This window comes from Dermacentor albipictus, chromosome 3 (genome assembly GCF_038994185.2).
Source record: "Dermacentor albipictus isolate Rhodes 1998 colony chromosome 3, USDA_Dalb.pri_finalv2, whole genome shotgun sequence".
NCBI lineage: Eukaryota > Metazoa > Arthropoda > Arachnida > Ixodida > Ixodidae > Dermacentor > Dermacentor albipictus.
The window spans coordinates 138,526,806-138,537,986 of NC_091823.1; the positions used below are offsets into that span (position 1 = coordinate 138,526,806).

At 42.0% G+C, this 11,181-nt stretch overlaps 1 long non-coding RNA gene across 1 annotated transcript; it reads left to right on the forward strand.

The window, feature by feature from the left end:
- The first annotated feature begins 316 nt into the window (after positions 1–316).
- Positions 317–5,408, forward strand: LOC135917847 (uncharacterized). The gene is made up of 4 exons (XR_010569432.2): positions 317–421; positions 1,204–1,366; positions 2,737–2,846; positions 4,735–5,408. It is a non-coding gene; the product is annotated as an uncharacterized lncRNA (long non-coding RNA).
- Positions 5,409–11,181: the final 5,773 nt, after the last annotated feature.

An 11,181-nucleotide genomic window follows, 5' to 3' on the forward strand; every position in this document is an offset into this window, starting at 1 on the left:
ACTGTCGGCGCCATTAGACACCTGACATGATGTTTCCGTATGTTGCATTTCATCATCGCAACCTCGACATAGCACACAAAGCAAACATCACCACACCCTCACGCCGACACCAGTTGACAAACGAAAAACGTGGCCTACTCGCAGCGTCGTGCACGAAGGAAGAAACAAATCGGCTGCTGGATTGTCTTGACATGGATTACTAAGCTGAGACCGGAACTGCTGGAGCTACGAACCAAGCAGAAACGATGATGATGAGAGGGGATTTGCATTAGCGCCGCTTCTTGGGGGCAGCAAGGAGGCTCCGTTCAAAGCAAAAATGGCGTTCAGCAAGTCGAACCATGCACCGGTCAGAGTTGGTGCATGATGCTCTCGATTGAGTTGGCTTAAGGAGTGTCCGAAAAATCAGACAAGAGGTTGCAAGGTGTCTGAACTTTCAGCAGTTGTTATACATTATGGTCTATGGGGAGGATGGCCGTGCCGCGAAGCAGACCGAATAATCGAGCATGTCCAAATTTTTGAAGTCCGAAAAATCAGTCGGCGACTGTATGCCTTTGCAACAGCACCTGTTCTTGTAGTTTTATGTGCCGCATAATTAAGCCTGCTCGGAAGTGTGTTAACTACGAAAGTAGCAAAGCCTGTCATAAGGAAGAGTGAAACATCTTACCAAGCTGTCCAAAATAATGAGCAGACTAAGATTGTAGAAATACCTGTGTAGTTTGTAAAACATGTGCAAATGCTTCTGTCTTTCATAACTTGACTTGCAGGAAAAACAGGCGAGAGGCTTGCAGTATTTCTTTCACTTTGATGGTAGCTTTGTAATTAAACATCTGGCGGTAAAGTTGGAGCTAATGCACTTCAGCTTGTCGTATTCCTGTGGCTATGCAATGCTTGCAGTCCTAGCCAAGGTAAACACCTTCATATGGCACTCAGATTTAAGGACTATAGGAGTGAATTTACTTATCTTTAAGGTACTTGGTTATCGTGACATATTGTTGTATTCAACAAATATGACAGACTCAATTTTGTACATATTTGCAGAAAAAGACCCTCCAGGTATCGTAATTACTTAAAATTGGCAGCACTAGTTTGTTTGAATAAGTATTAACTGATATGACTAGCAGGTAGATGTGGTCTCCGTTGCATATTGAATATCATCTATAGAAATTTCATTGGTGCTTATAAAATGTGTATTATGTCTTGCAGGAGGCATCTTTGAGAAGAAATGTTTTGTTGTTTGCGAGCAGCAGCTGTTGTTTACGGAGAGCACTGGCTTCATAGAGGCAGCGTGTCTTGCCTTCTTATGCTACTATGTGTTTAACATGACCTATGCAAAGGGAGCAGCTACAACACTTGAGTTCATTCAGAGGTGAGTTGTGCTATTTTAGTGCGCAAGCTTTTGCCTATCTATGAAGACAAATTGTTGACATCTTTAATTATGATTGATAGGAAAATGTGGGTGTCTGGAGCAGATTAACTTTTTTTATCATCACTGAGAAAGTTTATAAGAAAGATGTACACACCCTTTTTTCTCACTGGATATTGATAATAGTGCAGCATGTTATAGAAAAGTAAACCCATTTTTTCAAATCCAGAATCTTCGGCAACAAAAGGAAACATTTGGACAGTTCATAAAAATGCGCTAAAGACAAAGACAAAAGAAACACATATGACAAAACTAGTGCTACTTCCATTTAACTTGTATTTCAAACGAACATCTGTTTATGATCTGCACCTCAGGAACATCATCCACTCATCACCATACACACTAAAGATTGTGAATGAATCGGATCATATGCACGATTGTATGGTCAATCAGTTAATGTGCCTATATACCTCAAAAGAAATGTCACTTTGTCTTGCAAAACCAAAGATGGACAGCTGATGCACTTGTCACTTGCTTTCCTTATGAAATATGCTTCAACGATTTCGTGTCGTCTTTTTGTGTATCCTTTCCACAAGAAAGCTGTGTCTCCAAGCATGGGTGTGCATGCACACTTTTTGCAATGTTCAGCCAAGTGACTATCATATCCTTTTCTACCATCATTATTGTGCTGTCTGGCCCTGTCATTGAAGCACTGGTTCGTCCTATATAAACATGTCCACAATCTAAGGCTATATGATAGACAATATCTGAAGTGCATTCAGTGTAATTAGTCCAGTGATTAGTATGAAATTGGGTTCATTTCTGGTGCTTCTTGTTTTGAAGGTTACACACTGCTGACAATTTACTAAGTGCTGAATAAACCACATTGACATTGTGTTGGTTTGCGACCTGTTTCAAGTTATCTGAAACTTTATGGAGGTATGGAATTACATGCACAGGTCTTTTGTCGCAATCTTTGGTTGGGCACTTTCTTCCCAACTCGACCAAAGCAAGGGATTGTTGAAACGTTTGGTTGTTTGAAAAGCTGGACTCTGTGGTGCTCGTTGGTTTGTCACCATGGCTTAGGGGTGTCGGAACATTCACAAGCACTAACACTTGTAAGATGTTGCAACAACTGTAGGGCAAAAGTGTTTATATCTGCAGCTAAAATCTGTTCTTGTCTAAAAACTCGCAATAATTTGGGCACTTTTGATATCTGAACTAAAATCTCTCAAATGTTTGTCATCTCATCCACTGCTGCTGTTTGGATTTGGATATGTTATAGTACAAAAAGCATTTAAGGCTTGTGTATGTGAAGTTATTCAGATCTATGGTGATAGGAGATGCTCACATTACTACTGCTTTTCTTGCAGGCAAATATGTGATATTAATCCCTCCAAGGGCAGCAGATCCCAGGGCAATGCCCGCCGTTTGGCTATTCCTACAAAGGTAGTGAAGCTGGCACAGCTTCTTCGAAAGGAATGTGAGTAGGAAGTGAATTTTTTGCTTCGTTTCTTATATACAGGACTGTTACATTATGAAATGTACACAGAAACAGACCACTGAATTTTCTATACCTTAATGGGAGCATTTAAGTTGGCTGTTTTATACCTGCCTTGCAGCAAGTAGAAACATCTCCAAAGGATTATTGTATAGTTATTAAAATGTGTCAGACAATTATTGTCATGCATAAAAGCAAAAATTCAAGCTGTAGATTTGCAACCCCTAGAGGTGCAGTTGTGGTGCCTAAAATTACCCACTGCATTGTTCTGCTGTGAATGCCTAAATTTAATCTTGAGGCCTCAAGTACAATGGCCCCTGTACCCTATGTGTGATATTAGGAGTAAAAACCTATTGTCAAGAATTCTCATAACCTCAAGCCTCATCATGGTTCTTATACAGTTGAACCCACTTATAACGATACAGGTTTTAACAATATATTAGCTATAACAATTAGAAGCTGCTGCACCATCAACTTTTGTATGTGTTCCATGATGAAATAACCCGCTTACTACAATGCCCTGATGCTGCATTATTGGTTATAATGGTGAAGTCTGGCTGCTGGGTGCCTGTGCCGAAAAGTAGTGAAATGCAAAATCCTTGAAAAGAAAAAAAAGAAAACGAGAAATTCGAGCTGCTGTATGGTGGCCCTGACAGCCGCCGCACGCTCATTTTCCAGCCTTCAAATTTTTCTCTCCCGTCGCCCTTCCACCCTGCTGAACACAAATGGGCTGTGCGCATATCTCTACGCCACACCACCCTCTGAAACACGCACAGACCGTGCCAACTGCGTTACTCCCAGATTGCTTGCTGGCTCCTCATTTAGCGCAGTTCTGTAAACAGCTTAATCGCTTGCGTTTATTTTTGTTGGTTGTGTCGAAATCGTTCCTGGCTGCATGATTTCCCAGCCTCGTTTGACTAGCCGCCGAAACGGAAGGTGGCTGATCTGCCTGCCAATCATCATCAATGCACAATGTTGCAGGTGAAAAGAAAGTGCTCAGTTAGATCAGGAAACTAAAGGTTTCTAACTGATGAGGCGATCGTCGCGAACATGCTTGCATCGGATAGTGATGGTAATGACGGCAGCGGTGACATCTTAGAGCAGGCTGCCTCAACGTTGTCCTTACAAGAGGCCCAGCAGATGATTCAGTTCCTCCGGTGCTTCGTTTCCACGAGGAAGTTTCCGCTGCACTACGTGGAGCACCTGGATGCCTTGGGGAAGGATGTCGGCAAGGCTGATAGACATAGGGTTTTCTCTTGCAAGCTAGTGAGACGCTTGAGGCAATATTGCCTCAGCATTTCTTCTGGATTTCTCAAGCTGACAGGCTGCAGCGGCAACCTTCTCGCATATATTAAAGGCCCCCATTTGGTGCTACCAAAACAATGCCTCAGCGGAGCTCGCATATCGCTTGCCACCCATGGCCCCTCTTTATAGTTATATCAGTGCCATTCTTTAACGCTGACAGCCATGGCTGGCTACATGCGATCGGAGCACCTAGGAAGCAGTTAGACGAGTGAACACAGCCAGCAGCCAGATGGAGCAATGGGATGGGGAGGAGCACTGGCCTCCCCTCCATTATAGTTTCCTCACAACAGCTCTGCCAACCCCTAGTTTGCTTTCTTCATGCAACCTGGTTATACCAATGATCAATTATAACAATGGGATTTTCGTAGCACTTGAATATTGTATTAAGTGGGTTTGACCGTAATTGTTTTATAGATTTTTTTAATGTTCACTTTTGTTACCTGAAAATTTTGCACACGTCTAGCACAATTTACTTCATAAGTCGAACCTCAACTGAGCGCTTTAATTCACCTGTTGCATTTTACAAACTTTTGTATACTTATAGTGGTTCATTAATTCTTTTCAGAACCTGAATGGAACACCAGATAGTGGCCGATGTGTGCAAAAAAGATTGATTGTGTGTTATGCACTACCTGTGATTATTTATTAATCTGTTTATGTGGGAGCTCCAGACTGGTTGGTTATGCCAGGGAAGTCCATTAGGATGGATGTGAATGGAGATAATTATGTGGTGCACTTCAGGTGCTAGTGGTGGCAGGCATAAGGATGCCTTGTATAGACTTACTGGTTATTGTATTCACTAGGCGATAGGAATGTAGATTAGCAGTAAGGCTAAAGTTGGTCAAGAAATCCGACCCAAGATGGTTCGGCATAGAAGGCCCGTTTGAAAATTATCCAACCTTATTTATTTTAGAGAAGACTATATGGCACAGGTTTGCCACATCGTGTGATGTGTCTTTCAGTTGTGTTGGCTGTTGTACAGGAGCAGTTGTGTTGAGCATTGTCTTGTCCCAGTGTGATATTGAGTGAAATAAAATGGCTGGGTGAATTCAACAAAGGTACTATGTGCAATTTATGTGCAAAGCTTGGTGACAGCCAAGCAGAAAGAACTTGGAAGATCTGAACAGCTTTTTAGATGACAGTATTGTCACGAAACAGATTAAAATGGGCTAAAACTGCCCAATTAATTGATATATGTGGTTTTACATGCCAGAACGACAGTCTGATTATGAGGCACGCCGTAGTGGGGGACTGTGAAAATTTAGACCACCTGGGCTTCTTTAACATGCAGCTAAATCTAAGTACGTGGGTTTTTTCGCATTTCGCCCCATTGGAATGCAGCCACCATGGCCGAGATTTGATCCCGCGACCTCGTGCTTAGCAGCCCAACACCATTGCTACTAAGCAACCATGGCGGGTTAAAACTGATTCAAGAAAGCCCAAACATCTCGGTTGTTTTCAGAAATGTTCGTGCTACATTATGCTATACCACTAGCCTAAGGCAATAGTCCCTTGAACATGCATTGCATTCTTACATTGTTCACCCTGCATAGCCCACCATTCCTGCACACAACTTGCATGTTCCGAAAGTGTATCGCAAAAAAACTGTATATTACCATTATGGGAAAGTATGTGCTTGCTGTTGGGAGAAATTTCTATGGGTGATAAGGTTATCCTAGCGAGAGGCTTGGCAAGCTATCACAAGTTTAATGTAATGGGTGGGTGTTAGGCTGCTGAGCACAAGGTCGCGGGATCGAATCCCGGCCACGGCGGCCACATTTTGATGGGGGCGAAATGCACCAACACCCGTGTACTTAGATTTAGGTGCACGTTAAAGAATGCCAGGTGGTCGAAATTTCTGGAGTCCTCCACTACGGCGTGCCTCATAATCAAAAACAGGTTTTGGCACCTAAAACCCCATAATTTAAAATTTAATGGGTGATCATATATAAGTTTAACAGAACTTTTAAAAATCGCCTCCTGCAGATAACATAATTCTAGTCATTGAGCTGAATTATTCAGAGGTGGACAGTACAAGCTCAAGAAATCGGAACACATATTGAACTAATTATAAAGAATTAAACTGGTTAATTTCTTGTTTAATTACCTTACGGCACCTATAGCACATACAAATTGTAGCTGGTGAGTTTGCAAGGTGTATCCACTTGGAATGAATTTGCAGAATGATACCAATTATGAAATATGCACCATACCACTCGCTGTAAGTATGCACTGTTGTTCCACTTACCTTTTTAACAAGACACTCATGCATTGAGGCACAAAAGTAACTGGAATGCCCATGTATTTCATCCCATACTATGGGTAATATCTCAAAACTAGTGTAATCCAAGCAATTCATTACAAGTGGATATGTCTTGCAATCCCACGGGCTACAATTTATAAATTGCAATACCTACTGGAAAGTAATTAGGAACTTAATTAGCAATTTTTGTTAATTAGTTATCTGTTCCAATTTCTTGTGCTAGTAATGTTTGCCTCTGCAAATAATACAGCTCAAAGACAAGAAATATGCTATCAGACACAGGTGATCTTTAAAAAATAAGTAAAGCTTAAAAACGATTATCCCTTAAACAAAAGATCAAAGGATGAGACAAACGAAAAAATATTCATCCACTCACCCACCAACTCTGAAAGGGGAAGCAGTGAGCGCCATGAAATGCAAAAGTGAACAGTGGAGCTTTATGACACCATCAGCAGATAACACGTTATCCATCGCTTCACTTTAGGGACGGGCAACACTTTGTGTCATAATGACGCTCCACTTTCCACTTTGTTGATTTCATACTGCTCACTGATTCTGCTTTCCATGTTTGTCTGCAGTTGGATACATGTGTATTCTTTTTTTCCTTTATCGTATCCTTTGATCTTGTTTTAAATTAAACCTGTAGTGGCATGCGAAGCCTTTCTTTTTTTTGCTCCTCTAACCTCCATTTATCATTAGAAAGCTCACCAGCATGCAGATATTTTCACATACTGGTTGACATATTTGGTTTCCTTGTGATACATTCTGGGAATATGCAGGTTATGTGAAGTGTTGGGGGGCTGTGTGGCGTGACTAACATGAGGTGGTGGTGCGTATCTTCCAAGAGATTGTTGCCGTAGGCTAGCGGTATGGCATAACACAGCACCAACAATCGGAACAATTCGCTCACGAGACCCAAATAAAAATATTTTTTGTTCATTACTGTATATAATGGAAGGCATTTATGTTGCAAGAAAAAAAAGAAGCGGTTGTTCAGGAACTAAGGTGCATTCAGACTGTTAAATCTTAAGCTTACAGCTGTAGATGATACTGCTAAATGCCCCACTCAGAACTTTCTATAATTCTTGCTCCTAGTAAAATAACATAGCATCTGAGCTTAGACTTGTTAGAAAAATGCCTAATTTTTATGTTGAAGTGAGACAAAGGTTCACAGTAAGATGGACGTTTAAAATGATCAACAGTCAATTGAAGTTCAATAATGTGGAAAGTTCGGCTAGTTGGTGATTAATCATCATACCTTGGTGGTGAAGCAGTGCACTGACAAGGACAAGGCGAAGACACAAGTGTCACGATTTGTCATGTATTCTTATGTGTCGTCACCTTGCCTTTGTCAATTTGCTTCTTCGCCGCCAAGGTATGATGATAGTCAAATGAATATAAGCAGCAATAGACCTTTCACAATTTTACGTCTGGTTAGACAAGCACTCATAGTTGGTTGTCTGAATTTAATTTTTTACAGGCTGTTCACTGTTATATTAATATTACACACAGTTTAATTTTGATGTATTAATTTATTTAATATTTGGTTCAGTCTCTGTTTCTATTTTTTTCCATTGACTTTTGATATGTGTATTCATGCCTTTGTCTTCATTTGCCCTGCTCATAATTGAAGACATCTTGACATAGTCCTTTCCCCCAGTTTTTGCAATGATTGTTTTTATATTATATGCACCAGTTTTCCTCCTCCCCAGTGAGGTTGTGAGTGAGCTTGCATACATAAAGATGCTGCCAAGTAAAGTCATTGCTGCCCTGAAGACAAGTACTGTTGTCAAAATGTTGGCTACAGCAACATCCCTTGACTCAACAATGCTGATCCATGGTCGTGCTTCTCCACCACATAAGTTACCACGTTGTGTTCTGTGATTATCCTTTTGTGGCACTTCCCTTCGGATGAAAGTTCACCAACAATCCTACTTATTTCTCTTACGGCAGCAAGCTTAGTCTGGCCGGGTGTGCAAGGTCAAGTGTACTTCCACCTAGAAAGGGTGTAGGACAAACACTTGACGAGAATAAAGTTGCTTCTGCTTACTAAGGAACTTGTCGACTGATTTTTTTCACTTTGTGTGTTTTATTCATATCACAAAATGAGCAATGTATGACCTTTTCAGCTGTTCTGTAAATTGAACCCTTACAATTTAATGTTTCACAGAGTGCAGTCATTTTTGTAGACTGTAAACATACATCAGTTTGCTGGCATGACAATTTTCCTCAGTGGAGACCTGCTGCTGCTGTGATGAGACACCTTCACAAAACTTGCGTTATAGCTTACGCACATTCTACGAAATCGCATATGCTCTGTAAAACATAAAATAGTAAGGATTCAATTTACAGAATGTTTCTTTTCCAGGTATAAGAAGCAGCTGTATTCTTACGGTCGGTTCGTTTAGTACAGATTTAGCACACAGAGTCGCCTGTTTCTTTTTTTTTTCAATATGGAAAGTACGTTCATTTTAACGGTTACCCCGTTTAATACAGATTTACCATACAGGCTTGCCTGTCTTTTGAGAACGGGAAGTATCTGTATTTTAACGGTGGGTCCGTTTAGAACAGATTTAGCACACAGAGTCGCCTGTTTTTTCAATACGGAAAGTACCTGTATTTTAACGGTTACCCCGTTTACTACAGATTTACCATACAGGCTTGCCTGTTTTTTGAGAACGGGAAGTATCTGTAGTTTAACGGTTGGCCCGTTTAGTACAGATTTAGCACACAGAGTCATCCGTTTTCTAAATACAGAAAGTATCTGTATTTTAACGGTTTGTCCGTATATTACTCATTTAGCATACAGACTCTTCCGTTTCCTGAATACGAAAGCACCCGTATCTTTTATTACGATTACTATTTTACAGCTGTCCGTTCCACGGAAATGACCGTTCTTTAATTACGGAAGAGTGTTCGGTCACAAATTACCAGCAAATTTTCTGTAAACCAAGGCTATTTTTTTTTACAGTGTAACGGATGCCGTCAACAATTATGCGAGATCTATTTTTCCTACTTAGTTAGATTTGAAAACTCCAGGCTTTCATTCTTTTCGTAAGTTGCAAATCGTGACAATTTTTAACACATACTTTAGGCCATAAATCAAGCTTCAACCTGTAACGCTTTCTTGAGCCTACCTTTTTCTCTGAAATGCGAGAAATTTTGTTCAGATCAGGGTTTATCTCAGAAAAGAATTTCTGCCTTTTACATGTAATTGAATAGCCGTCATCGCAGCTGTGCCCGAGCTAAAAGTCTCTCACCAGACCCGTGCCGGCTGAACTGCTGTCCTTGTAGCACCTGTAGACGATAGCGCCCGTGTTCCCACTGTTAAAGGGACACTAAAGGTTACCAGAAAGTCAAGTTAAAGTGGTAGAGCAATGTTCTAGAACGTCTAAGGCGTCAATATAATCGCGAACAGAGCTTTAGTAACCGAGAAATTGAGGTAAATGCATGACACGATTTGAGACCCCCCAGCGACATTCCGGTACTAAACCGATGACGAAAGGTCTCCCCGTAATTTATGTTACTAATACTCAACTGCTTGTATTAAAAATATCATTTCATTCGATTATAAGACGGAAGAAAATGCTACTTGTCTACGTCTACTCGATTCTAACAAAAAATAAGATTTTGACGTTACCCTTCAGTAGTATGGGTGGTCGAAAGGTTTCGTTTTCGCTCGACTCTGCGCGCACGACTCTGCGCCGCGCACGCTTTAGAGTTTCAGTACTTTCGTTATCGCGTCCTGCTGTGAGGGTTCTGCTGGCTCGCGAAACTTTCATTTGGAACAAGCAGCGAGAATGCCACGTCCATGTGATGTCGTGGGAAGCCCTCGTTGCTTTCCCGCTCCGGAGAGCCGGTGTCGAGGCCGCCGTCGTAGTAAGCAACGACGCCGGCAGTGCGAGCCCTCAGCAGCAGGTCGCGCTCGTCGGTGCTCAAATCGCTGAAGTTGAGCCCACCATCGCGAGCCAGTCTGTCGGTGTCAGGGTCCATTGCGACGAGCGTCGAAGTTTGCGTCATAGAATGAAGTACCAGCTTATGGGCGTCTTGCGCTGGAGCTTGAGGTATAGTAGCGGCGCCTGGTGACGGTGCGGGAAACGAAATCTGGGTCGGCTGTGGCGAAGCACGTTTCTGGGCCGAGTTTTGCGTCGATTCGCACTTTTTTATGCCCTGTTACGAGTGCGAAAAGGCTCGTCACTTCTCACAGACCACGCCGACCACGCTGCGAGCTCGCCGCAGCCTATAGTTTAACGAAAACGGACTTTCCGTGTGCCGTGGGACGTAATTAGTTTCTCCTTCCGCTAGCCACCATACTCCCGCTTTCGCTCTGCTGTCGGCTCTGTCTTGGCTCTGTTTCTGGCCGCACGTTTGCGTTTTGCGCAGAAAAGCCGTAGCGCCGTCTGCGGACGCCGTTCTACTCAACGATGGCGCAACGTCACTATGAGACCAAGACGTCAGTTCTCCTCGATCGGAGGGCGGGTGATTTGAACTGCGCTAGAGGTACGTGGACGCTTCAGAACGCATTTTCTCTTAAAATAAGTCTCTCCTTGCCACGAAACAAGCGTTTCGAGGTTTCTGTGATGGTATTTCAACAGTCCACGTTGACTTAATAGTAACCTTTAGTGTCCCTTTAAATGTTATTGTAAACGCTGTGCAGGCAAGTGCACACAAATTGTGGAAGATATTGTGAAAGACTATTAGACATGGAGGAAGGAAAAAGGTGATTAGAGGCATTCCTCTGTTTGAACA